The following is a 22,383-nucleotide window of genomic DNA, read 5'->3' as shown; positions in this document are numbered from 1 at the left end:
GCACAGCCATTTGAAGATGTCCAGTACTATGTGAATGCCAGCTCTCATCATTAACTTGACCGAATTTGTTAGCTAATGAGTGAAAGACTTGTAAGGTATTTTATATCTCTCTGAGGAAGAGCCCCAAAATCAAGTAATTTAGTTTTATGCAGAAAAATAATGTACTGATTATGAATTTGAGCCCTATGTGTGGTGTAGACTTCTGATGTGCAGGGCTGCATTGTTATGGGAGGTTGTTTTGTCCTGTGTTAACTCTGCTGTAGATCACAAGACTGTTAATCAGAGCCAATTTCTTTCTGTCACAACACTACAACTATCTATCAATTGCTCATGGCATTTTGTAACAGATCCTTGCTAAAGTTCACAAGGATATGAGGATCACTCTCTTCTAAATAACACGTATTTTGCGGATTGATAATGGACCAAAATGAACTGCCTTTTCTTCTCCTGTTGACATGCTAAAGCTCAAATTAATACCACACCCTGTAGCTCAGGATAACCTCTCTCAATTTGTATTAAAGTGCTAGCAGAAGTAAATAAAAGATATATTTTAGGGTGTTCTTGATACATGATCTGAGACAGTTGTTAGATAAATTAAGAGACTGCTATATTAAGTGTCAATTTAATATAAACCCAGATTGCCCTACAAACATGTACTAACAGACGCCTGATCCTGCAAACGCTTGCTTGCAAGAGAAATCCCTGCTTACATGGGTAAATGCCTTGCTGTTCATGGAATTGCTCATGGAAAGGCTCATGGAATTGTATATGACATTGCAAAAATCAGATCCTCAATAAAGAATGCCACATGGCTATTCTGTGGAAGTGATGGGTTATCTTGAGTCACAGGAGAAATATGCCTCCAGCCCTGCCTTCTCCTTAAATAAATTAATATGGTACAAAAATAATAATAATCTGAAATGTAGCTTGAGGAAACATCTCATTCCATTTCCATTCCCTAGTGCTGTCTCTGAATTTACACAATCAATAATGTACATAAATCTTTCATGGACTTAATCTATATTTCCTTCTTTGTGGTGTATTTTATCTCTGTTAACATTGGAATGAACAGGACCTGCCAGAACAGATTATTAAATATAGCTAATAATATTGACTATTTCTGGAATGCAAGCTGACTTACAATTAGAAAAGATCACTGTGGTTTGTCAACACAGGAATAGTAAAGCAGGCTGGAATTGAATAAATCAGCACTTTTCCAGTAACTGTGTAGATCTCCGAGTTACTCCAGCTGAGAGAACTCCTTACTACCCCGATGTCCAATGCAGCATATATTAAGCATCTCATTTAGTTGCGTTACATTTTATCAGCTACAGCATTTTATAGTTGATACGGTGGTTCAGATCCCCCAGTGTTCCACAGAGGTGGTATCAGAGAACACGAGACATGAATCCACTGTCTTTAGGTCTCAGGGTGCAGATTTCTTCTGAGGGATCTAGACCCAAACCCTTTTTTTTATGAAAAAGGCCCTGACCTCATTTGTGTCAGAGTAGAGAGGGTTGCCTGGATTTTAGAGTCTCATTTGAACGCTCGGCCACGCAACCTGCATGGCACCTTTGGGAAGGTGAAAGCGTGACTGTGTTATGAAATTGCTATTTCAGTGCTTTAGTGTTCCAGCCTAACACTTTCACCACTGAACTGTGCCATCTGGCATTTTATTAGTAATCTTAATATCATGGGATCCTAAGTATTCCATCATAGCCTTGTCTATCTTTTAAGAACAACCACATTTACAATCTGCAATTGACACCTTCAGCTTTGGTATTTGTGGTTGGATCCAAGCAATGTCTATGCCAGAACACAAACCACAGTTTTAAAAACCACAGCTGACACTACCTACCTGCATGTTTGCTGTCCTGGGGGGAGAGGGGAGGAAATCTCCATGTCTGTTCTATTCTGGTTGCTTTCATCCGTTTTGTAAAGGATTTAACATCTGCATGTAGCAACGCATGAGAGAAGTCCTGCAAACAGGGGCTCCTGCCTGTATGTTGGGCTCTAGTTAGCATTAATTATTACCAGCTGAGATTTTGACAGAGGGTTGATAGCTGTATTTGCTAAGGTGAGGTAAATCCCACTCCTCCTTCATGTAAAAACTAGATTTTCAGGCTCTTTCTATAGTGGGTAGAGAAAGAAAAGCCCTGCCATATGGTGATTCATTCTCTCTGACATACCTCAGGACAAGTGGACTTGTTCTCTTGAAGCCCCTGTCACTCTCAGTTGACTGCAGAGTTAACTCTAAATGCCTAGTGTTTAGTTATCTCCGGTTAGGTGAAGTGGATCATGTTACTATTATTTATCCTTCATATTTGTGCAAGTGGAAATGTTCATGTTAACAATTAGCAATGCCATTGTTTCTAATCTTGAGTGAGGATTATGTTTTACGAAGCCCCTCTATGTGTGTGCTGGTTTGCAAGCCAAACTTTGCAACCTTTCTGTGGGAGATTCTCATTGCTAGAAAGCACCAAATAGCTGATGTTGATGGAAAATAGAAAATAGAGGGCCATAAAGAGATAATTAAACCTGCAGCTGTCAGCAAGATCTAAAACTTCTGAAAATCGAAAAACTGAGAGTTTCGAGCTATAAATACTTCAGGTGCATGGTGCATTTAGTGGTTATTTAGATCTGAATGGGATTTCACCTTTTTGTGTTTGTAAAGTTTTTAATGAGAAATAGACAGTTCTGCTCTGAACACTTCACAGAATTATTGTGAAAAGCTGTTCTGAATTTGTGTCTCTGAGGTCTGTAGTACTCTTATCACTGTATTACTGTATTCTATGTGGCTCTAGAACTATCCCACAAATATTCTTATTATAGAGAGGGCCATCCCATGAGGTTAGTATAGTTACTGAATTTAATATTTATATTGCAATAGCATCTAAAAGATCTGATGCTGAGTCTATTGTTTAAGGTGTTGTGCCAACAACACCAGTGCTTAAAAGAACATGTTAATTAACAGGTTGCTGTACAAATTAGTTTTTTTTACCTGCGTGTCTTAACATAGAGGGTGGAAAAAACTTTCTAGACTTACCTAGTGGTCTTTGTCTTCACTAAATACTATTTAGTTTGAAATGAAAAATTACAGATCTGTGTGAAGATGAAAACTGAAGATACATAATGTAAATGTGGCTCTGTTCTAGCAAAGAATGTAAGTATCCACAGGACGTTAGGTATGAAGTTAAACTGTTGTCTAGCAAAGTTCATAGTCACTTACACAACTTGTTTGCTGCTTCAGAATCCATCTCTCTAAAGCCAAAGTCTTGCAATTGTTTACATGCTTAAAGTGATGTTAATACATAATTTTGTTTATTTTAGTGAAAGTGATCATATGCACAGAGTTAAATAGTTGCAGGGATAAGTCCTATTTTTGTGGTTTCTTTGAAAAGTGGACTTGCTGGAATCCACGCTGTGCCTGGGATTCCTTAACAAATTTTACATAGAGACCTGATTTTTCACTCTGGCATAAGGACTGAAATTTTGTGTGTATTCATTTTGCTAAGGGTGCAAGAAAAGAGTTGTAATAAAATACTGCCGGTGTATTTCTTCTCCTTTTGGATTGGTGAAAAATGTTGGTTTGATTGCCAGGGATATTGAATCCTTGAGTCATGAGCCTGGTGTACCATGAGTAGCGGTAATGTCAAATACCATTCTGCCATCTGAGCTCTTCACTCTGACATGACCTGAGCCGTGAAGTTGTCTTCGTCTTTCAGTCCCTCACGTCTACACCAATGTGGGGTCAGTTTGGACAGAAGGTGCTTTCATGCCTGTGAGACAAGAGTTTCTTTTCATAAGGCACTGGGCAGCTAACTTGTTTTGCACAGTCCAACAGATAGTTATGACATGGTGGTGACTTCTGTTCACTCCTGGACTAGTTTCAAGCTAATGTTCTAGTGGAGTGGTATTATATAGAGAGCTGTTCTCCTCTGAGTCATCCAATTTCTTCATTATGTTGTTTATACACTTCTCTAGGCACATTTCTGGAGCATGTCTGTTGAAGGGTGTCGACACTTCACTGTATAAGCATATTAATTAACTCTTAATATCTTGATTGTAGACATGAAGCCTGAAATTGTATGGGTTATTTAGAGAAACAGAGTCTGGAGAGAGCTTGCTGTATTATTAAGGATTCCTCTTGTTATTCCAGGAGTCTACTGGCAAACAATTACACTGTAGGCTCAGACTGCTTGTGACTTCCTTTGGGACTTTAGATAAATCGCATCCTGCTGTGCTTTAGTTCTCTGTCAACAGTGGGGCAACACTCACATAGTCACAGTAATAGGGGCCCCTCAGCTTAGAGTTGCTATTAAGCTGTTGAGATGACATGCTATAGAAATGTATAATTTTTGTTCTGATTGAAATGCAACATTATCATTTCCCTCATACTTCTCTTTATTAAGAGAGTACCAGGGCTTTAGTACTGATAGCAGTTCTCTTAGTGCATCACAGGACAAGTTCTTGCTGTTTGTAACAGCATAGTTTCCATTTGCCATGACAGACTATTTCTAAGCTTTGCTCATTATTTAGGACTGGATTGTATCACTTTATTTGTTTCTGTAGATACTTTCATCAGAAACCAAATCCAGATGCAGTGGGTTGGCAGCAAATCAGGTTGAACTACCCAAGGTTTTACTGAGACTAAATAAGGCTTAAATATTTTCATTCTGTTTCCTCTTCGCCTTACTTATCATGCTGGCATTGACAGAAGCAAGGCTGCTTTCCTGAGTGTTGATCACCCTTCTGCATAGTCAGTAAGTTCTGTTAGCAGTGTTTAAAATACAAGTGACTTGTTGATGCAAGAGAGAGACAGGGGTTTGAATTGCTAACTCTCCTTGTTTTGGCAAACCTATTAAGATGTCCAGAAGCTCCTATGGTGGACAGGATTTGGGGCCTGCAGCAGCCTAGCCCTGCCATTTGGTACTGGCAGCCAGCCCTGAAGGTAACAATGAATTCTGCCCTCACAGTTATTCTCCTAACAGGTCTGTATCTGGCAATAGGCTGCTGCTGACATTTTGCATGGCAATTTGGACTAATTGCCAGCAGTGCTGTCGCCTGTCACTAACAATTCATAATCAAACAATGCCTCTCTGCAGCTCTGGGCAATTATCATGTGTGTTACAAGATGTGCTATAACATACCATGTTCAATAAACAACAGTGCTGTACTGACTTTTGCCTTCTGCTTCCTAAAGAATGCTGATCGAAGCCAACTTGATGCGAGACACGGCTGCCTCTGGCCCACAGAAGAAATCCTTTGTTTTCTGTGCACAGGAGCCAAAAATGAAGGATGGCTTATACTAGGGTATGTGACAAACTGCTCTTTTAGGGGCATTGGTACCCCCCCAAAAGGACCTTAGGGTGAGGCAGTTTGACTTTGTATCATCCTCTGTAGATTAAAACCGCAATCTTTAACCCCTCTAACTAAGGTCTTACAGCAATGTGGGCTTTATAGAAAGTGCTGTTCTGATTTCTAGCAGTTGAGTCAGTAGAATAGCATGACTTAGCATCTGATTATAGAAGAGGTTGGGGAAGGATGTTGCTTGCCAAGTATGCAAAGCGCTTGCGTGATTTACTTTAGCTAAGATGTGAAATACATCCTACTCAGTCTGGGCTAAGAAGGAACTCTGGGGCTAGCAAAGCGCAGAGCTTCAAAAGGCAAATGGAGACTGGAAGAGCTGTGAGATCCCTAAGGAGATGCCTTGTCTCCTGTGTGCTTGAGGCCATCCTGTGGTGATGATAGACCTACCTCTGAACTGAGCCCTTAGGACAGGTCTCTGTGTGACACAGTGGAAAGATGGAGTTCATCAGGAGATGAATGTGAGTTTAGGCTCCTGTTGCAGAAGAGTTCATGTAGTGTTTTGTCTGATGCAGAGTGCTATTGGAACCTCCTGATGTGGTTGGGGCCTGGGCTCCTTTTCTGCTGATTGCAAGGTCTCTAATTTGTAATACAATTTAGCTATGCATGATGATAAAACATCAACAATTCAGGCCTTGCTTCTTTCCTTAAAGCTGTTATAGGAAACATCTCAAACACTGCAAGCTAATTAATTGCAGACATTATTTAGTTACCGATGTCAAATCTGTTGTATCATCTTGTATACAGCTTCTGAAAGTTGTTAGTCAGAATTTTTCCTTTTACTTATTTGGGCTTTGGGAATGAGCTGTTAGCATCATAGGACTGCTGAATACTTTCTCATAAATTATGCAAATGATGAAAATAAAACAAGTCAGTATATGTCCAAATTTGGTTCACAGAAGCTACTAGAGTGGATTTTCCTTCCATTTCAGAATTCTGTCTCCTTCCAGGAAACACACTTATCAGTGATCTCTGCGAATCAGTCAGTGTTTTCTACAGAAGATCCCATTCTGTACAGTTGAGACAAACACTCTCAGATATGTAACCTAAACTGCAGTAAAACATGTTTAGTCACCCACCTCTTCACTGAGTGCATGCAGCATTCCTCTTGACTTTTTCCTACATAACTTCCTGACAGCAAAGCAAGAGGTGATTAATTTGTACAAGAATGCAGGCCAGGTCCACATGAAGAATGTGTCACTAGTATACTGTGATAGAAATGTGTATATATCATAAATGCGAGTTATGGAAAAACTGCACCTTCTGGATAGAGCTCACTCCACCTCTCATTCTCTAAAAAGAAATAGCAGGATCCCAGTGCATGGATATAGTTGTACTAACATAAGCACAGTAATGTTGGTTACGGGTCATACTTCTTCATGTCAGCATCTCGGCGGACTTCCTTTCCCTTCATCTGTTCCCTCCCTTTTTAAGAGCCCAGAACTTCATTCCTGTTAAGCAAAGAGCTTTATCTTTATTGCCTTTTACTTGGGGCTCAAGAATCCACTTACACATAAAGCTTTGCTGCAACGAAGCCTTGGGGATGTGCTACTTTTTCCCTTGAAATCAACAGATGTTTTACCACAGGGTATGCAGGTTCAAGTCCTGAAGTTCATCATCATTTCATCATTGACAAGCCAAAGAGGTGTGGTAATAGCTGGCTCAAAGGGGCTGTAGAAAGCTGTGGGCCTGGCTCAAGCATTCTCCCATTATGTGAGTGACTCTGGAGTGAAGAATATAAAGCTCATTAGGCAGAGACCACTAATGTAGTCAGTTCCATGGTACGGAGGTACCTTGGCTGTCAAAGTAGTACATAGTTATTTTTACTATTAAAGCACCTCCTTAGACCTGCCCTATTGAGCCCTAGTTGAAAAACCACAGTTTTTAAAGTGACTGATCCAATAAAAGTGGGAAATTGGGAGAAAATGTTAATAATTACTATGAAGGTTTATTTAGCTTCTTTTGGCGCTTAACACAGCTGGGAGCTTGTATACCATATGTGAGCCATGGAGAGTTTAGAATGAAATAGTTTTCCTTCTAAGGTTTGAACATATTTCATGACTAAAATATGATAGTCATGAAAACATAATACAAATGGTTGTATGACAATTAAGCAGTCACTGTCACTGCTTACATGTCTTGCAGATTTAAGCAAAGGAGTAGCAAAGAACTAGGTCTGTAATGCTGCATGTCTTTTGATCCTGATCTTTGGAATGGGGATATCTACCTAACTCATTGCCATCCTGTCATGCTGAGAGCAGCTCTGTTTGCCCTGATTGAAAGGAATGTGCAGAACAATGCTGACTTACATTTGTTGAGAATAGGAATACAATGCAATGGATGCTCCCAAGATCTTAGCAGCTTAGCTAATGGATATTGCATGTCTTTGTTAGTGTTTGAACATCTGTGAAAGAGTTTAGTTAGTAAACCCCAAGACAAGTAAGTACCTTGCTCTTTTTAGGACAAAACTGATCATGTTTGAATAACCTGTTGAAAATATTTTGGCTCAGCAGCATTATAACTAGTCCAGCTGTGTTATAATAAAGCCAAGCTCTTTATTGCTTGAATGGATGGAAGGAGAAAAGCATTTCTCATCATTTTACAGGCCAAGTAGGAAGCAGCTGAGTTACCGGTCTTCTGAAAAATGGTCACTTTTGCTGTCAAGTCATGGACAAAAGGTCTTTTCAGCATTTACTATCCAAAGCACGTTGTCTACTTGAGCCAAAGCGTTCTCCACTTTTGAATTCATGGCCAGACTCTGTTTATCAGGTGCTTATCTAGGGCAAGCAAGCTGCTTATATGGGAAATTTCTGCTAAATTCCCTCCCTTGATTAGAAGGATGCAGGTGTGATGCATGGGTAAAGAAGATGAGAAGAGAGTTCATCCTTTTTGCATTAGCATACTTGTTTCTGTACAGCACTGACTTTTGTCTAGCCTGTGAAGTTCCAAGAAGTCAAAAGAGTCGCATCGGGTATAAATTTCCATCCCTAAGTCTGAAGGAGAAGAGCATCTGCCAATATCTGGCATGGGGGTAATAAAGAATTCTCTAACCAAGCTGTGGCCTTGTAAATGTCAGCACTCTCTCAGATTGAAAATTTTGTCTTGGATTAAGTATATAAATGTTTGCAAAGACATCAGAAAGAGCAGCTAGAATTACATGCAGCACTGAGTAAGAAACGAGCTGAGTTTGATCTGGACATTTAATGCCAGCTAAGTTAGATTCACAAGTGCTTCTCACAGGTTTTAATATATTTTCTTGTTTTAAAAATGGAAAAAAAGGAGCAATGTCATCTCAGAACCATTTTACAAATCACAAGGGTACTGGATAATTTTGTCTTAGTCAGCCCTACAACAATATCCTTCCTCCCTTTTGAAATTCTCCGACCATATTTGACTGTTCTGTCTGAGCTATCCTAGACATCTTTGCTGCTTTTGTCAAGCATATGGCATAGCTGTCTGTTGGCTCCAATTTGTAATCTGCCATATCTTTTGTCTCTGACTTCTTTTTTTTAATAAGTCTGAAGAGTTTATAGTTCATTTGAATATTTGTGAGGTGTCCTCATCTCTCAGATTGTTTAATGACCATATTAGGGAAGCTATGAAAGCCCAGAGAATCTAGTTTATAGGATTAGTCCTGAAAGTTTAGTGTCCTTAGAGAAATTGAAAAACAACTTGATTGATGGCTTGCATTTTATGCAAAGCTGTAAACAAGAGGAGACTAGTCAAAACTTGGCTGATTCACAGACATGAATACTTAATAATTTCTCATAGGAAATACATGAAAAGTTTAATTGTTCGGGCTCACAGATAGCATCTATTCTGGTGAATGATATCTCTGAGTAGGTGAAAAGATATGTGGGACATGCTATTGTACTACCCTTTCACATTCACAAGCGATACCTCTAAAATTTGGGGGACCAGTGCACTGGTGCAGGATGAGGAAGTACTGATGTTGTCTTTATAGTGCTCTTCCTATAGATGCGAGACATCCTGTACAACCTGAACAGCTGTGCTTCAGTCTTGTTTGGGTTACCATTATATCTCACATCCCATGGGGTATTTAGCTATGAAATGTATCTGCCATTGCATTTTGATAGAATCCCAATGAATAGCAGCACCTTCAGTGGAATAATGAGATTGTCATGGTTAATTTGTCATGAAGTAATTAAGTTTTTAAAAAGTATACCATAATCTTTCTATGCCATATGGGTGGGTGGGGCAGGTGTTTTCTGTGTTGTTGTTTGGTTTGTTGGATTTTTTTCAGCCTTTGATATGTTTTTTTAAGCTTTTTTTTTCTGTAGCCATAAGCAAAGCTGAGGTTCTTATATACTCGCATGGTTCCGAGAAGCGAGGATTTAACAGGAAGACTCGTGGTAGAACTGTGACCACGGGCAAAAAGTTCTTTAAAAAAAAATTAAGGATGGTTACATCTACCCTGGAAAGAGATGGAGCTGTTTCAGTGCTCCCCTGCGGTGGGAGGACAGTGCTCACTTTTCCGGGAGGTGCAGGCAGTTGTCAGCTGTGGAGGGGGATGCTGACAGCCTGCGCCTTCAAAGGCAATAGGGCCTCGCAAGGGAAGTCTTTAGGAATGCGAGAAGTAAACACTGCCTAGGCCTAGTGTGTATCTGCAGTAGAAATACCCACATGAATGTTTAATTGATCTCACCTGGGGAGCAGGGGAAGTCTGTCTTGTGTCCTGGGGTGCAACATTACCATAGATACCTAGCAGCTAGCTTGGGGCTTGCACATGTGTCTCTGCATAGCCCTGCACTGTGGTGTGTAGACATTCCCAGGCTATTTTTTTTCTTTAATTGAAATCTAAGATTCCTGGTTACTGCATGAGTTAACAGCAGCTCAGATTTTATGAAAACCCCCAGCTATTGTAGGAGTTGCAGTCAAAATGCAAGAGTTGGCATTGCTGAACTGGCCTGCTGTATTTAGTCTACATTTGACTCGCAACTTCTGTAGTGACCTCTAGGCTCACATGGAGTGAAACCCTCCTGGGAGATTGGATAAAATTCTGTTTCGTGCCTGCTGCTGTGCACTGCAAAGGGAGCTGGACCCAAGGAGAGCAGCTTCCTTGACTGCTCTGCCGCCTTGTCACCGAGCTCAATACGTTCTGTTTTTGTGTTTCTCAAATTATGGCTTAAACAACGGCACACTTTCCTTGCATCGGGAGGAAAGGGCACAACTTCCTGTCAAATACGCGCATGAAAAACAGATGGGAAAACAATGTCACCTGCCAAATTTACCTCTCCCTTTCTTGAGCTTTGGGATTGCTGGACTTGTTAGGTCTCAGTGCTAAGAGACTGCATGAAATTTCTGAGTTTGTCCAGGTTTGGCTCTTTTTTAGCTATGCTCAACCCCAGGTGGAGCTTGGTGGTGCTGTGAGGCACCAGTTGCTCTGGTCTCTGCATGCACAGCCAGAAGGGACTGAGCCTTGCTGGGGTTCCTAAACCGAGCGCAGCCGGCAGAGCCGGCGTTGCCCTGCCTCAGCACGCGGAGCGCCCGGGCAGCCACCGAAGCGCCTTCTCAGAAATGTGGCTGAGTATTTTGAAAATCATTCTACTTGGCAGTATTTCAGCTTCTTGCTTTATGACTCTCCCTTCTCCTGTCTTTTGCTACTATATGCCTTTGCATTAAAATAGGATCTGTGCTTGCCAAGACAGCATGCCTGGAGGATGGTATAAAGTCATATGCTATATATTCAGACTACTGCCGCTTCAAATTTTCCTGAATCATTATGCCCCCCTTTGCATCCCCTCACCCCCCCCCCAAATTAAGAGATTTCACTTAAAGAATCATGAGGGGCTTTTGTTTGTCATGTTAAGAATACAGGTTAGTAGTTCTTTTATTTGCCTTCTGGTTTCTGATCCATTCTGGTCTTCGAGTTTCTACATACTGTGAGGGTCAGTAACTCACTGGTTGGTTGGTTTGTTTGTTTTTTGAGGGGGGTGTCTTTATTTTAGATGAGAGCTGAGATTCTTGTGCAATCTTCTGTTTCCGTCAGCTCAGACTTCATGTAGACATCGCACATTGTAAGAGCTGACAATACCGTACTAGGTTTGCAGTGCCCAGGGCTGTATCAGACTGGGAGATGGCATTTTGCACTCTGCCTGTTCCAAACTGACTGGGAGACTTTGTACGGTTTTGAGCAGCTTCGTAATTGATTGTGGGCAATTCTGGAGAGATTCAAGCTTAGAGAATCCCCCTGGGAGATTCTTTGGTTAAAGACTGAATGTTATTACGTGGCTAGAGCTATGTGAGAAGACTTCAGTGGTTTGTTTGTTTGTTTGTTTGGGKTTTTTTTACAATAACATTTTGGAACTCTTTCAATTATTAAAACAAGGAATGTTCAAAGTTTGGGCGGGGATTTTAGCACCAAGACTTTGATAAAATGGCTTATTGTCCTGTCTTCATGAGAAATGAATCTCTGTCAGAGTTTGTGCACTTCATGGAAGTATGAGTAGGAAGACCAAAGATAGAGTTATTCAGTCCTCATCTTCATTCGTGGGAGTGGACTGAGTCATAGTTGGGGTAGACCCTCAGGGAGAAAGATTGCTGATTTAAAGTAAGCAACTTGCTGCTGTGCTCATTAGCTTTCCGGCTCACTAAAGGAATAGAAATAGCAGTGGTTGTACCAGACAAAACTGTAGGCTTTCCCACTGGCATTGGCACAGCCTGAACCTTTTGAGAGAAGAGAACTTGAATCAGTGCTCCCCCAGAGTTTGAACACCCTTCACACACAAGACCATTTAAGGGCCAAATGGGAATTTTATAGCTTCTGTAATTCAAACTATGACTCAGAAAAGGCAGACCCTGCCTGAAGGTGCAAGTGCAGAGCTGCAGATGGCAGAGAGAAGAATGCCTTGGGGCTGATTATCCTTGTAATTCTTCATGTAGCTCTCCCAGCTGTAGGTATTATTTATGTTAATATAATTGTCTAATCCTTTTTAAAATCCAGTGCAGCTATTAGCATCCTACAGAACCTTCCTCCTCCTTGCCCTGTGGTGATAAATTCCTCAGGCTGATTTTTATGCCACATTATTTTTATTTATTTTTTAATAAAATAATGTCCTCCTATTACATTTATTGCCTTTTTATAGCATGGAGTAGGATAAATCAGCACATCCCAGTCCTGCTTCAGAGTTACTCATTCATTATTTCACTTGTAGCTCTGAAATCAATCATCTTTTCCCCTTTGCTTCTATCTTTTCCAGTTAAATATTCGTCTAATCTTTCCTTGTAACCTCAACATTTGTTTGCCATTTTTTTTTTGTCTCTTAAACATTAATTTGACTTTTCTCTCTAACCTTTCAAGGTTTCTTGGTATTATTTAATTATATATTGGTTAGCGAGTCAGATTTTCTGGTTGGCTGCTCTAAGAGTCTACTGTTTTTTCTGCTGCTCCTCTGGAGACAACACAGCAGATTGCAGACCAGGGAATGGTGTGGCACCCAGGTCTCCAACAGCTTCCATGTACCTGGACCAGGGCTGCTCCTGCCGTTGTTGTAGGTGGCTTAATTTTCCATTACTCCCTTCCTGTGCTTGAGACAGGCAGGGATTATGTTTTGCGTAGTGTTTGTGTTGCCCTTATTCTGGACTTAGACAGGGTGCTACATGGTCCAGTGGCAATCACAGCAGCCTTGAGACAGCTGCCTGCGTTCCCCCTTCAGCGTCCTTGAGCAGTACCTTACCTGCAGTATGCAGTTGCTGTGACCCAGCATGCTCTGGCCAGACACTCATTCTCTGAGAGCTGTATTTGGTCATCTTTAAACTGCTAGAAAAGCCTCCTGAGCGGGAGAAGTTTCTTGGGGAGTTGGTTTCACCTGTTTTAAGGATCTCTTACCATTACTGTAACTGCAATCATACCTGATGTAACTTTGTCAGCTACTTTTGTCACTTGCAGGATTCAAGCATAAGATATGGAGTTGGCAGGGAATCTCATGAGAATTTTTCTCAGAGTGATTACAATCAGTTTTCTTTCATTCTATTCTGTATAAAGACATCAAAACAGCATGAGGTTTAAAGAAATATGAAACATGAATTTGTTCTTTAGAACAGGAAGCATTTTTCTTTTCCTGTAGTCCTGGTCTAGACCTTTAGCATTTGCCCTTTGTTTTGCCAAGAACACAATGTGTTTTTTCAGCATCTGAGACCAACTTCTGAATTAGGAGAATAACAAAGAAAAAAAGAACTCTTATTAAGTCTTAGTGCAAAAAGAGACACATGCACAAGCACAGGTATGTAACTGTGTGTAAGCACATGCACACACCTGGATGGAAGCTTACAATATGAATTGCTTCCCTGAGACGCACTTGCAGTTTCATCCCAAGATGGAACTTCTGCACAGAAAAAGCAGAGGGACATTTCATATCAGTTGCACAGCTCATACAGACTATATTTGTATTAGCTTTTCTGTGATCCAGTAGTGACCCCATGCAGTGCACTGTTCCTTTTCTCATTTTCATCAGTTTGTCATTCTGCAGCTTCTCAAATCACTGAAAGCCTGCTATTGATTTTGAGGTGTGTCATAAGCTTGCCATAAATTTTATCCAGTGACCTTATATTGCCAGAAAAAAAGATTTCGGGGCGCCTTCAGCCCTACATCTACTCTTAAATAAGTAGCGAATGTTCGTGAATCATTGCAATCTATTTATGACCCTCAGAGAATGCCTGGGCTGAAAGAAAATCACCACCACTTTAGCATTTATTGATATCTGCAGATAGATCTTTCTGTTCTTGGTGAAATTCACTGCTTTACCTTTGTTCTCTGTATTTTGGTGTGCGATCCATCTTCTTCTGGTATACGCACAGCAGCACCAAATCATAACAGTTGTGTCTCTTTGTCCAGCATGTTGTGATTTCATTCATGGCAACATGGTCACTGTATTAGATCAGACAGAATCTGCTCTGGCAGCAGTGCATCAGCCTGACATACACCATTGCTCCTGCAATCTACAGAAGAACCCTTTTTACGACATTGCACTGTTCCTCTTCTCATTTCCATCTGTTTGTCATTCCATAGCTTCTTGAAAAACAGCGAGACTGCTATTGCCTTTGAGATGTGTCATAAGCTTGTTGCAAGCACTTTCTTTCCTTTAATAGTCCCCTTTGCCAGGCAGTGCAGTTGGAAGATACAGTAAGGGGAATTGACAACGTATTCCAGCTGTTCTGCTGAAGCTTTGCCAGCGGCTCTTATGCGTGTTTCCCCACTTGCTGTCCGCATTGATATTTCTATTATTCATGGCAAGAATTGAGGGCCATTCTCAGAGCTGCTTAAAATTAAGGGGGGCCTCTTTTCTTGAAGTGTTAGAATAAGAGAGCTTTTAGTATTATGGAGATGAGGCCATAAGTGCTTGTACTTCAACTGAAAGGAAAATTGGTACAAAATCTAAGACATGAAATTTATTCCTGTTCTGAATTTTGCATGGTTCACCCTTTCTGTGTTCATTGAGATAAAATTCATTACCATAGTTGTTAGCTATGAAAAATTATATTCACCATGGAATAAAATCATCTGACAGGATTTAAAGTCCCAGCCTTATTTACAGCAACTGTTTTGTCTCAAGCTGTGATAAAGATCTTATCCCTTAGGTCTTTAAATGATCTGCAGGGAGATCAGGTAGGAATAGAAATATTGTCTTCCTTGTGCAGTGTTGTTGAGATTCAAAGGGGGGCTGTGAGAGCAAAAGTCACTTGTTGCCTTCCACAGAAAYACCAGGTGTTGATTAAGGCTGGAGCCAGAATGTAGCAATGCTGCAATACAAAGAAGGCAGGATTCTTGCACCCCTCAGAGCTGTGGCTGCCGTTCCCCTTCCCAAGGGAAATAGCTCTTCCTTACTGCCAGTTTTCCTGTGCTCCCAGGTAGGAGTGGGCAGAGAATCGCAGTCTAACTGCAGCATTTTCACCTGGAGTGCCCAGCTCTTTAGGCTGAGTGATGCTGCACGTTGTTGTGGGGATATCATTCATTGTGTTCTCTCTCTCCCCCTCTCCTGCTCTTCCTTTTTTTTCTTTTTTTTTTTCATGGGCAATTTTATAGACTTGGCCTTTASGAACCAAAAGCAGCGTGACCTCAGTAAGATTTTGTTGCACTCTTTTTCTCTCTGTGGTATGAGGGGCTATTGTGTTTCCAAGTAGAGAAGTGTAATTAACACAGTGCCTTGAGGCCAAGTTGCTATGTATTTGACCCTTTGCCTTGGTCACTGACCCACATTTCATTCAAACGTGTTTGTAAGTAGAAGCGCTTCTTATGTCTTTAAGATTTATGTAACAGACAAGGGAAGATTAGAATTGGAGGTATCTCTTACTATTTTGGGGCCATGGGCAGCCTGCCAGTTTTGCTTCTTGAGAAGCAAGTATTTAGTTTTGTGAGTATGAAGAGCATGACTCATTATCCTCTTTGACATGCTTTAATAAATGTAATGAGTGGTGGTTTACATGAGGATGCATTGAGGCTCTGCCTGAGCTGACTGGACTTGGTGCACTTTAATCTCACATGGGGCAAGAGGAAATGAGTTAATCTGCAGTTAAATATAGAAGTGCTGAAAGAGGTGGGAAAGGGAGGGGTTGATTCTAATCTCACTAGGGTTGGGGTCAGTCAAGAGTAACCTCTGTATTTGGATAGTATTACTCTGGGGTAAGTCATATGTCACCTCTGTGGAGCTGACAATGTTAGCTAATGGAAAATGGAGACAAAGTGAGAATGTGTCTTAAGCTCTGGAGTCACTGCAGTGTTGTTCTTTCTGCTCACCCTCTACATGTTGCTGACTCTTTTTTCCTTTCAAGAGGTAAGCAATGGATTATAGGGGTAAGCAGCTGTATATTACTGAAATTACATCTTGAGGACCAAATTTGAGGGTGGATCAGTGTTGATGTGCAAGCTTGTTTCTCTGGCTGCCATGAAGATATACCATGACTTTGTTCTTTTTTTCTTTTTTTCTTTTTTTTTTTTTGGGGGGGGGTGGCGTATGCTTGTTTTCTGTATATTTCTGTCCACAAGAATTCTGAGATTTGAGCTGGAGATGCAGAAGAGTCCTGGAGCTAGGATGTAGACTCATGAGTTTATTCWCATCTAGTTTAACTTGTTCTAATGCTGTTTTCTGATCAATTAAAAGTTCCTTGAAGAGCAGTGCTGTATTTTCTCCGTGTATATCCCCTTCTCCTCTCCCTTTATGTGCAGATATGTTCTTAAACTCTGACTACATTAGACTGAGAGCTGCCACTAACCTATATGAACCTCTACTTTCAGCTTTTTGCATGCCTGTTTGTTGGGGTGGCCACATTATCATATCCTTTACTAGTATATATTAGCTGCTTCTGAGCAGTATCTCTTTGCATGGCAAAGTGCACCTGCTATAGCCCGAACCGGAAAGACTGCCGCACCCAAGCAGAGCAGGGCCCTTTGTACCCGGCTGGCCCTGCTGGCCCTGGAAGATGGGGCTCTGACGGCGCTGGGGAAGAGGCAGGTGGATCTTGCTGACTCATTTGGACAGGTGAAAGCGGATACTCAAGCATGGGCTGAACAAACCTGAAAGAGGGATTTTGGTGGCAGCCAAATCTGTGAATGAGGCTTGAGCTAATCTGTTATTGTGCTGACGGTGTTTTCTCAACACACTTGAATCCCAAGTAGTCAATGTAAGGAGTTTGTGTTTGGAGATCACATACTATATAGGTCATGTTTGTTGAGCTGTGGGTGAGCAAAGATAATGGCTTACATAAGCTCACTAAGATGAAAGGTCTATCAATAAGAAGAGTTCATTTTTATACTGGAGAAAATGTAAAACAATTTAAAGAGATCAAGGTCTGTCCTGGAATATACTTCTGCATCATTCATTGACATTACTAGGAATCACATGCTTTTGTCAGAGAGCAGGATTTGGTCTTGCATGTGGGTTAGTAATAGTATTACTGTTCTCTTTACTCTTCCTATAGACAGAAAGCAATATTCTGTGGGTCATTCCAGGCCATAGACACAGACTGAACACTCTGGCTGGCCATCTGTTTCTAAGCAGTCCATATAGATCACATAAGAACAGCTTGTTGTTTGAGAAAAATCTAATAAAACTATCCAGAAGTTGACAGCCAATAACATTAGAGATGGCTTATCATTAACAGACTGATTCTCAGTAGAATTATTATTACTTGTAATCAGCAAAAATGTTGCTCACCTTTGCTGTATCAACTGAGGATGGTGGTGGTGGTGTTGTATGCGATATTTATTAATCTAGAATGGCTCAGATGAGAAAAGCAATCAATAGATCTTGTAAAAATTTCTTATCTGAGCCACCAGTATTATGACTTTCAGAGTTCAAGAATCTGAGACCAAGAATAARCATCAATTTAGCAAACAATGCTCTGGTTGAAGATGTTGCCCTCTTCCTCCCTTCTACCTCACTGCTTGTTGCTGCACCAATATTGGTGGTTACAACTTTGCTTGTAGTTTTGCCTCCTGAAAAGTGTATGCAAGCACACTCTGATCAGCATCAAGAAAAGCTTGAGTTGGATCAACTTAAACTGTCTTCACTGGCTGCTTWATTTAACTTGGTAGATTCTGCCTTCTGCAGATTGTGGAGTGCTGACATGGAGGCTTCTCCTACCAGAGCTGTGGGGAGAGGTAACCTCCAGCAGATGGGACAGCGACAAGCAGTTTGCAGTGGAAACATCTTCAGTCTTTCCAGCTAGATCCAAAAGGCGGGTGTCTGTTTCCAGCCTTAGAGGCAGTATAGACCAGTGAAAGAGCGTTGTGCTAGGAACTATAGTTTTTTTTGTTTGTTTATTTGTTTGTTTTTTCCTGGCACTGTTCATGGTGTTATGTGATTGGGGTCAAATCACTTCTCTTCCATGCATCTGTTTCCCCTTCATCCATCTTGTCCATTTAGACTCCTTGGTAAAGGGGGGTTGCCTGTTCTTATGTGGACAATAGCAAAATAATATTATCTTGCTAGTCTTAAAGAGCTGCTTAAAGTTTTTGTTTTCTAAACAGCTGTAGATCTGGCCTTTGGATCTTTGTAGATCTGGCCTTTGAATATTCTGTTTGTTTTTTTTTCTTTTCAGCCTTTTGCTTTTCAACTGTAAAGCTGGTCCCACACTGCTGATGTGTTTGATTGTTTTCATTGCCATTGTACTTGCTTTGATTTTGCAGCTCAGTGCCCAAAGCATAGGGTGTTGTATAAACAGCATGATTAAGTCAAGCAGGGTCAGACTCTTTCTGTTTTTACCTTGAAAACAATGTGAAACTCATGTTTCTTTGGATTGGCAAGCCCAGTTCTTGAGCTCAGAGCTGCGTGTGGGAGTTGGCTGCCCTCCTGTCCTGTTCAGGTGTGAGACCGCTCGGAGAGTGTTTGCCGTTGCCGACTGTGGGGGTACTGGAAGCTGTGCTGCCTGCTTGGTGATTGTGTGAGGACACTATGCTGTGCAGTGTCAAAAATTAATCTGAAAATAACAGCATGCTGAGCTGATGTCCGCATCTACAGGGGGTTAGTTGTGACTAGGTGGCATTACCTGGGCTCAGAGCTATACGCATGGATGTGTCTTGCTGGATCCTGCTTGGCTTGGATCCYTGAATTCCTTGTCATTTTGTGCAACAGGGAATTTTCTCTTGTTTCTCACCTCCTCTTTCACTCTTGGTACTGGTCCTTTCTCCTCAGGAATGTGGTTTGAATGAGTGTGGCCTGTATCTGTCCCCTTTAAGAAGAGCCAGGTTACTAGCTGTTGGTCAGAGAAAGAGAAAAGGAGCTAGATAGCTTGATTCTGCACAACCATAGCACTGTCAGGGGTTGCATCAGCCCTTGACATGAATAGAGCAGCCTCAAGAAACACCAGTAAAAAAGTGGACCATAGGCACTTCTGTGCTTTGGGCACATACCCATCTTGTTCTTGCTATTCCCCTCTCATGTCACCCTGAAAAGCCTCTGCTGTCAGGTCTGGGAAACAGGGCAGACTGAGGTGTCGCTTGACACATCAAAACTATGCAAACTGCAGTTTCCCTGAGCAGCAGTGATTTGTTTAACTGAGGATCTGGCTCTCTGGCTCAAGGGGGGTTCAGACTTAGGGAAATCTCTTCTCCCCCTGCCCCCTTAAAAAAAACAACAACACAGAACCTCTTTCCAGAAGATTGTGCTTTTCCCCAGGTTGCTTGATTTCAGCATTCTTTTGTTGCATTGCTGTGTGCATTCGAAGTGCCTGGATGGGAGCACTGGTCTGGTTGCATGTTTCTGTTTTGTAGCTGGTGGAACACTTCAGTCACCATAGGGGAGCTGATGTGCTGGCTGATTTTGCAGGCAGTGTCCAAGTACCTTTTGCATTACTCAGTGGAAACTCTTTCAGCAGACTCCTCCAGCAGATTTTTCAGTTACAGTGGGAATCGAACTCTAACAGCAGATAAAACAAGACCACAGCTGARGTTTAACAAAATTTAATTTTAAAATGTTGAAAACTTTGGCAATGGCAATATCCATCATGCCTAAAGGTAGGACTTCTAACACTACTGCCCTAACTTGGCTGCCACTGACAGGAAGGAGAGTTTTGCCACTAACAGTGGTGAGTAGGGTTTGTCCAGAACGGAATCCTTTGGCAAATCCTATGCTGATTTTTTTTTTCCCAAAAATAATTTCTTATGGTCCTCCATGAGTTAATGTGGAACGTATTTCCAAGGGGGAAGTTTGGATATTGGAGCTGTCCCCTGTAGATTGGGACACAAAACCAGCCATAATCTGCTTCCATATTCCTGTAAGTGACTGTCTGTGCTCGCTGGCTGTGTGCCGGGTAAGAGCCTCTGCTGTAACAACTCTGAGTATCGGAGGAGTGGCTATCAGTTGCTTTTCATGCCATTTATTCTCTTCTCCTCCTCCCAACCTAGCTCTTAGTCCTTGTGATGAGTAACGAGTTCTCTGCTTTGGGCAGCATTTGGTAACAGGGACTCTGGCCAGCTTCAGCCTTTTGCCAGCTCACAAGGACAGGGCAGGTTGGGAAAGCAAAGGGACTGTGTTAATGCCAGCACGGCAGCTTCTTGGGTCGCAGCAAAACTAGGCCTTGACCTTGCAGCCGGGGTATTAACTCTTTCTTGGTACTTACTCTGGACAACTTGATAGAAATTTTTCTTCACAGTACTTGGGAATAAACCTTTCAAATGTGCTGTCTAATATAGGAGGAGATTTGTGTCCTTTCATCTATTCTTTTTTTACCTATTGGAAACGGAGAGATGATTAGATTGTCCCAGACAGGAAACTCTTACTTCTTTCAACTTGTGTTTTCTCAGAACTATTCTAGTTTTACTGGAAAAATGATCCTGGTTCTTCTAGGCTCATCTTTCAGGATGTCTTGAGGCTTGTTAAACATCATGTTATTACTGGGGCTCTGTGGGCATGCTCTGAGATGGCTCCCAGGTAGGCTCCCCAATACTATACACTCTGAGAGTCTTTACCTTCATCACCACCTCCTTCCTTTTTTTCCCATGTCATGTTTATGTACCACCTGTACTGTCAGGAGCACATCTAACTGGCAAGGCTTGTTGGCTGACTGGCTAATATCATGCCAGGCCCTTGGAGGGTCTGGGCTTACATTGCTTGTTGAAAGAAACCTGACTTCATTCCCCTCAGCCTGAATAAAACATGCACAAAGGTGTGTTCAGTGCTCCAGCTTTTGGTCTGTAACTTAACTGGTTAGCCTCCTCAAGTTCTTTCTGAAGTTACTCAATACAGAGAAGTGCACAGAAGACAGTGCAGAGAAGAGGCTGATTTGCCCTCTGGAAGAAGCTTTCTCTCCGCTCACTACCAGAGAGTTACAGTGACTAGCTGACAAGTTCAGCCAAATATATGATATGATTAAAGCTGAGTGGTGCCAAAACTTACCTTATAAATCAAACTGGGAAGACATCTTGCTGAAGCCAGGCTGCTGTTAATATTACTGAGTGAAATGGTAAAGCTGCACAGCCATCTATCAAATCAATGTCAAATCTAACCATTTAGATTTAATGCTGGGATGCAGTTAAATAGTCACATGTAGTAACTGTCAATGTATGCAAAAAGTTACTACAATTTCTACTCATGTGGCTATCTGTCTAGTTATATCCCCTAACCAAAAAATGTGCCCAAAGACAAGCTGATGTATGCATCTTAGTACATATCTGCTATCTGCCCCATGGCTTCTAAGCCATTGTAAGAGCCCTTCTTTCTCAGGGCTCTTACTCCTGGTAGCAGGGGGTTTCTCTCTCGTGGCTGTTATTACCCCTAGCTCCCAGCCCAGGCTCCCTRTCAGACAAGCCTACTTATGCATCAGAGATAGCTGAATAGGATGTGTTATCCACATCTCTGCTTCTGCATCTTGCAAACCAGCACATTAAATTAAGCTGAAATCAGCAGTGATTTACATCAGTAAACAGACTGTAGGTTGTGGGGAGGCGTGAGTATTTGTGCTATTCAGCTGTCTCTGCTACTTGTGGGGAAAATCTCTGGCAGAGGGGCTGGAAAACAGATGTGGTTTCAGTCTTCCCTGGAGACATCCTTAGATTTCAGTTCCTATGTAGGGGATGCTATGATGTGGATCTGGTCAGCCTGCTGTTTATACTAACTGCGCTTCCGGCATAATAAGCACAAGGAATTGGTTTGTCTAAAAGTAACTTTATTTCTGCTACAGAGTAACCTGCTACAGAGTGGTCAGTACAAACCTCTCTATAATCACGTTGAACACTGGGACCAGTGGCACTGATGGCACACTTTCCTCCCCTCTGCCTTTTGTAGGTATGTGCTATTATGTAACAGTTGCCTGTGAGAAGAAGCTGGAATCGCTGGTGGAGAATCCTGTCCCTTTCAACTAGGCCTGAAGAGTTCAGCCAAGCTGATCAGCGTGAGTATGGGGAGGGGAAGGAGCATGTCATTAGGAGACCTAATCCTGACTTGGAGCACCAAAATCACATCTATCTCTATCATTTGCAGTAAAGGAGTTTTTCTTCCTAGTAATAGCCTACCTGCATTGTGCAGCAGAAAGCTATATTTTGGTGAGAGCACCACTGTATTA

The 22,383-nt window shown here is 41.6% G+C and overlaps 1 protein-coding gene across 1 annotated transcript in view; it reads left to right on the top strand.

Moving 5' to 3' along the window:
• The window catches only part of SORBS1 (sorbin and SH3 domain containing 1), a 136,255-nt gene that overhangs the window by 19,128 nt on the left and 94,744 nt on the right, over positions 1-22,383 (top strand). The window contains exon 3 of the mRNA XM_026055855.1: positions 22,107-22,212. The gene's annotated coding sequence lies outside the window, so the exon portion shown is untranslated. The remainder of the gene's footprint in view (positions 1-22,106; positions 22,213-22,383) is intronic.

Source organism: Apteryx rowi, unplaced genomic scaffold, assembly GCF_003343035.1.
Source record: "Apteryx rowi isolate R43461 unplaced genomic scaffold, aptRow1 scaffold_126, whole genome shotgun sequence".
In the NCBI taxonomy this organism is placed as follows: Eukaryota; Metazoa; Chordata; class Aves; order Apterygiformes; family Apterygidae; genus Apteryx; species Apteryx rowi.
This window is presented reverse-complemented; position numbering and strand designations above follow the sequence as displayed.